This window comes from Emydura macquarii, unplaced genomic scaffold, assembly GCF_026122565.2.
Source record: "Emydura macquarii macquarii isolate MOO-44397 ecotype Brisbane River unplaced genomic scaffold, CSIRO-AGI_Emac_v2 contig_1170, whole genome shotgun sequence".
NCBI lineage: Eukaryota > Metazoa > Chordata > Testudines > Chelidae > Emydura > Emydura macquarii.
The window spans coordinates 840,843-846,842 of NW_027131307.1; positions in this window are offsets into that span (position 1 = coordinate 840,843).

The window sequence follows — 6,000 nt, forward strand, 5'->3', positions numbered from 1 at the left end:
CGCTGAGTAGACAGCCAGGCAGGCCTCCAGCCGCACCAGGTCACCCGGGTCCTGGACCGCGAGGAGCACATTGTCGGCGTACGCTGACAGGACCAGCCTTAGCGCTGGCTCACGGAGCACCAACCCTGTCAGCCTCCGGCGGAGGATACAGAGGAAGGGCTCAATGGCCAGGGCATACAGTTGGCCCGACAGTGGACAGCCTTGACGCACGCCGTGCCCGAAGCTGACTGGTTCGGTCAGGGTCCAGGTGAGCTTGACCAGGCACTCCGCAGAAGCGTACAGCACCCGGTGAAAACCCACAAAGCAGGGTCCGAAGCCGAACACCCACAGGGTTCCCAGGAGATACCCGTGGTCCATCCTGTCGAATGTCTTCTCCTGATCCAGGGACAGGAGGGCGAATGACAGACCATCCCTTCACCCGAGCTCCAGGAGGTCCTGGACCAGATACCAGTTGTTGAAGATGGTGCGGCCCGGGACGGTGTAGGTCTGATCGGGATGGACCACGTCCTACAGCACGGACCCCAGCCTCAGCAAGATGGCTTTGGCCACGATTTTGTAGTACATGCAAAGGAGTGAGATGGGACGCCAGTTTCGGAGGTCACGGAGGTCCCCCTTCTTGGGCAGCAGGGCGAGCACAGCTCACCTGCACAAGAGGGGGAGCATTCCGAAGTCCGTGGACTCGGGCCAGAAGGTGGCAAGGTCCAGGCTGAGGACGTCCCAGAACACGCGGTAGAACTCCATGGTCAGCCCGTCCATGCCCGGGGATTTGTTTGTGGGCATGAGGCGGAGGGCTTCCGAGAACTCGGCCAGAGTGAAAGGGAGCTCCAGCTGGTCCCAGTCACCTGCACCGACCGTGGGAAGTTCGATCCAGAGCATCCTGTGGTCAGCGGCATTGGTCAGATTCAGGGAGAAAAGACTGGCGTAAAAGGCCCGGGCCCTTCCACGCGTCTCCGCCGGATCCATGAGGGGGGCGCTGTCCTCTGCAAGGAGGCAGGTGACATGCTTCCGGGCCCCCTGTCTTTTCTCCAGGGCATAGAAGAAGCGGGAGCTGCGATCCATTTCCCGAAGGAGACGGATGCGGGATCGAACCTTGGTGACCAGGCCAGTGGGGCGCGGTGCCTCCTGACTGGGGCTGGGAGGTAGATAGTTGGGTGGGATGGGGGCGTCTGCCATGGGGGCAGGCTCAGGCATCTCAGTGCCCATAGCTCCAGGCCCTTGCCAGGGGGCAGCCGAGCTTGCACTCTCAAGGGAGAGGAGAGGTGGTCGGTCCACAGTAGGGGAAGGGACGTCTGGTGGCCCGGCCGTTCGGGCCCGGCCGTCGCCTCAAGGGCTGCCTCGGTGTCGGCGCTGTCGCTAGCCAGCCGGACAGAGGGGCCCACTGGGGGGGCCCGGGGCATGGGAGTGGGGCCACCAATCTGGGAAGGGAGGGAGGGGAGAGGGAGAGTTGGCTGGGGGCTATCCCCAGCAGAGCCTTCCGTGCGGGGAGGGTCATCTGCCCCTGGGCAGACCAGAGTCAGGCCTAGGGCATCGATCTCCTCCATCAAGGAGAAGTCCCCCCCACCACCACAAGGTCCTCCCCAGCAGGAGCCGGGGAGGCAGCAGCAGCCTCAGAACCTGTGGGGGGTTCAGATGCCAAGAGGATAGGGGAGGCTTCCGGCCGGGGATCCCTCGAGGAGGAACTCCAGGAGGGAGATGGTACAGCACATGTCTACCACCATGGCTGCCTTGGCCGGCGACGCCCACTGAGCTCCTGCAGGGGGTGTGGTGGAAGGCCTGGTTCAAGCAGCTCCCTTCCTAGATTTGCAGGGCCTCTCACCCCCTTGGTGATGAAGGGGAGGGGGTGCAGGGCTCCGGCCTTGCACTTGCCACGCTTGCCCTGCATGAGCACACAGCCCTCCGAGGTGGAGGGCGGGGCAGTGGGGGAAAGGGAGGCCTCCCCCTGGGGCAAGTCCCCTCTGATGCCCAACAGTGGCGGCCCTGGCTCCCTCTCCCCCACAGGCCCTGCCAGACTGCTCTGGGCATCAGCGAGGCCCACCCGCTTGTCTGGACGCAGCGGGGGGGTCGCCCCTGGGGCCCGAGTGGAGGTGGTAGCTGGCAATGGAGGAGGGGTGGCCACAGGGACTGAAGGGCTGGGGGTGCCGCCGCTGGACTGGCTGGCGCCCTCCTGGGTCCCGGGCTCCCTGCCTTGCCGGGCCAGGGGGTAGTCCCTCCAGACGTGCCCCATCACCCAGCAGAGAACACACCGGGCCTCCCCCATAAAGTAATGGACCCGGTACTGGGCCCCTTCATAGGGCACCAGGAACGACCCCTCGAATGCCTCCCCGCCATGCGCTGCCGGCAGCAGCTGCAGCTGCACTTGCCGGCGGAAGGAGAACATGGCGGAGGGTGGGGTCCTTACATCCGAGGGGAAGTGGACTGATGATGGAGAGGGGCTTCCCCAGGGTGGAAAGGAAAGGCAGAAGGGCAGCATTGGGGAGGAAGGGTGGGACAGAGGTGAGGACCACCCATATGCCCAGGTCCTCCAGGGGTTCCACGGGGACATGGAGACAGGCCTGGCGGTGGGGTCGTCCATCGCCTCCTGGGTGGCGGCCTCAGATACCAGGAAGAACACCTCCTTCCCATACATCTTAGAGGCCACCACCACGGCAGAGGGCCCCACCACCCGCGCCAGCACCCGCACGTAGGTCTCCACATGGGGCAGGGCGGGCACCAGGAGGTACTGGACCCCCTGCTTCCTGGTGAGGATGGGAAAGGGGCCCCGGCCCCCAGGGATGGTGCTGGAGGAGGCGGTTGGGGCAGGTGACGAGGCGGCAAGTGGGGGTCCCGCGGCCACCTGGGCATATTCACTGGGAGCGACGCCGCCCCCAGAGCTGGTGGAAGGGACAGCGGGGGAGGGGAGAGTAGGAGATGGAGACCCCACCACGGGCACCATTGCCGCTGTCCGGGCAGAGCTGTTGCTCTTTTTCTTCCCCCCCGGCCAAGGGCACGCCCCCCAGAGGAGGAGGGGTAGTACCCATGGCAGCGACAGAGTCCCTGGAGTCCCCCCTGGATATGGCCACCGCCACGGCCGTGGGACCGACGCCTGTTGGCCCAGTAGGGACAAGGAGGCTGGTCACCATGGACAGGGATGGAGCGTCAGGACGAGGGGAAGGGGTGGGAGCATCCAGGGAGGGGGTCCGGCCCCAGGCACAACCGCCATCCTGGGAGAGGGTAGGGACGGGTCCATGGGGGGGAAGGGGCGGAGGAGGAAAAAGGGGGCAGAGAGGGCAGGGGGGTGGAGAGGGAAGAGGGGGAGGGCAACCGCCCCTCCCTGCTAGGCTGAAAGCCGGGGAGGAGGGCACCAGCGCAAGGGAGAATGGGGGGGCCTAAGCCAGGTGCGGGTACAGAGGCAATGCACTCACCAGCCTGAAGATGGAAACCGGCTCCTCCGGCTGCACGGGAGTGAGGGGCTAAATCAACAGAGGGATTGCAGTGTGCAGGGGGGTGGGGGGTCAACTAAAAAGGGGGGTAAATTAAAGGGAAGCCATGAGCACTGGGAGGGTCAGGAGCACAGGGGCCAGAAGGGAAGGGGCAACAGGGAAATTGCTGCTGGCAGGGGAAGAGGGGGGGCGTAGGGCAGGAGCAGGGCTGGGAAGGCTCGGGGGCAAACCCCTAAAGCCGGGCGGGGCAGGGAGCAAATCAACTCAGGGGATGGGGTGGGGCAAACAAACAAACCAGAAGGAGGCCAAAGGAAGGAGGGCAGGGCAAATAAACCAAACAGACAAACAAAGCAGGTAACAAATGACGGGGGGAGCAGTGAAAGGAAGGGGGCAGCAGGGGCAGCTACAGGGAAGGGGAGGCAAAGAGGGGGAGGGCAGGGGTGCCCCCAGGCACAGAGGCTAAAGGGGTAGGGGGGCAGCAGGGAGGGGGTGCTTGCAGCAACAGCAGCAGAAGGGAGAAGCAGCTGGCCTGGAAAAAAGGTGCCCCTCTGCAGCTGGTGGTGATGGAGGAGGAGGAGAGCCAATCACACACCCGCTCCTCCCCAGCTGGCCAGGGAAGGCAGGAAGGCTGGCAGAGCACCCAAGAAGCAAAGGTGGCAGCAGCAGCATCCCCAGCAGTAGAAGAGGGCATCTATTTGCAAACCAGGAAGTGGGTGGATACCAGCCCACCCACTGCTAAAGGCCCCTCCCCCATCCTAAGAGGAGGAGCCACTGAGCCTGGAATGCAACTGATTACTTGGGACAACTAATGAAAATGCAGCACAGTCCCTGCCTGCCCTCCTCCAGAGGGATACTCAGGATCCCTGCAGAGACCCAGTGCAGTCCTGGCCAAAAGAACTCCAGAACTGTCTTCTGGAGGTGGGCCAGGAAGCTCAGGGTCGGGACCAGGGTGTTGAGCCGGTGCCAGAGCATGGACAGGACCAGCTGGTTGATCACCAGCGCCCGCCCCCGAAGGGAGAGGCACCGGAGCAGTCCTGTCCATCTCCGCAGCCGCCCAGACACCCTGTCCTCCAAATCCTGCCAGTTCTCTGCCAGGGAGGGATGGGTGGCAGAAAGGTAAACGCCCAGATAGAGCAGCAGACCCCCGCTCCACCGGATGGCTTGAAGCGCGGGTGGAAGGGAGCTCGCCTGCCACCCGGCCCCTACCGTCAGGCCAGAGCTCTTGACCCAGTTGACCCGGGCAGAGGAGGCCGCCAAGTAGATGGCCAGGCACGCCTCCAGCCGCACCAGGTCACCCGGATCCTGGACCACGAGGAGCACATTGTCAGCGTACGCTGACAGGACCAGCCTCAGCGCTGGCTCACAGAGCACCAACCCCGTCAGCCTCCAGCAGAGGAGACAAAGGAAGGGCTCGATGGCCAGGGCGTACAGCTGGCCCGACAGTGGACAGCCTTGACGCACGCCGTGCCCGAAGCTGACTGGTTCGGTCAGGGTCCAGTTGAGCTTGACCAGGCACTCCGCAGAGGCGTACAGCACTCGGAGAAAACCCACAAAGGGGGGCCTGAAGCCGAACGCCCGCAGGGTGCCCAGGAGATACCCATTGTCCATCCTGTCGAACGCCTTCTCCTGATGCAGGGACAGGAGGGCGATTGACAGACCATCCCTTCACCCGAGCTCCAGGAGGTCCCGGACCAGATAGAGGTTGTCAAAGATGGTGTGGCCTGGGATGATGTAGGTCTGGTCAGGATGGACCATGTCCTACAGCACAGACCCCAGCCTCAGCAAGATGGCCTTGGCCACAATTTTGTAGTCTGTGCAGAGGAGCGAGATGGGACACCGATTCCGGAGGTCGCAGAGGTCCCCCTTCTTGGGCAGCAGGGCGAGCACGGCTCGCCTGCACGAGAGGGGGAGCACTCCGCTGTCCTCGGACTCGGCCCAGATGGAGGTGAGGTCCGGGCTGAGGACATCCCAGAACACACGGTAGAACTCCACGGTCAGCCCGTCCATGCCCAGGGATTTGTTTGTGGGCATGAGGAGGAGGGCTTCCGAGAACTTGGCCAGAGTGAAAGGGAGCTCCAGCTGGTCCCAGGCACCCGCACCGACCGTGGGAAGTTCGATCCAGAGCATCCTGTGGGCAGCGGCATTGGTCGGATTCGGGGAGAAAAGACTGGCGTAGAAGGCCCGGGCCCTTCCACGCATCTCCGCCGGATCCGTGTGGGGGGCGCTGTCCTCTGCAAGGAGGCAGGTGACATGCTTCCGGGCCCCCTGTCTTTTCTCCAGGGCATAGAAGAAGCGGGAGCTGTGATCCATTTCCCGAAGGAGATGGATGCGGGATCGAACAAAGGCACCCCGAGCCCGAAGGTCTTCGAGGGCCCGGAGCTCTTCCCACTTCTCCCGGCATGCTCCGCAGAGGGACGGATCCTCGGGGCTGGCGGCCTGATGCCTCTGCAGCAGTAAAACCTCCCGCTCCAGCTGCTCTATCCCTGCATCCCCCCGCCGGCTGGCGCCCCGCGTGTAGTCGCAGCAGAAGAGCCGGGCGCGCACCTTCCCCACGTTCCACCAGTGCCGTGCCAAGGGAAAG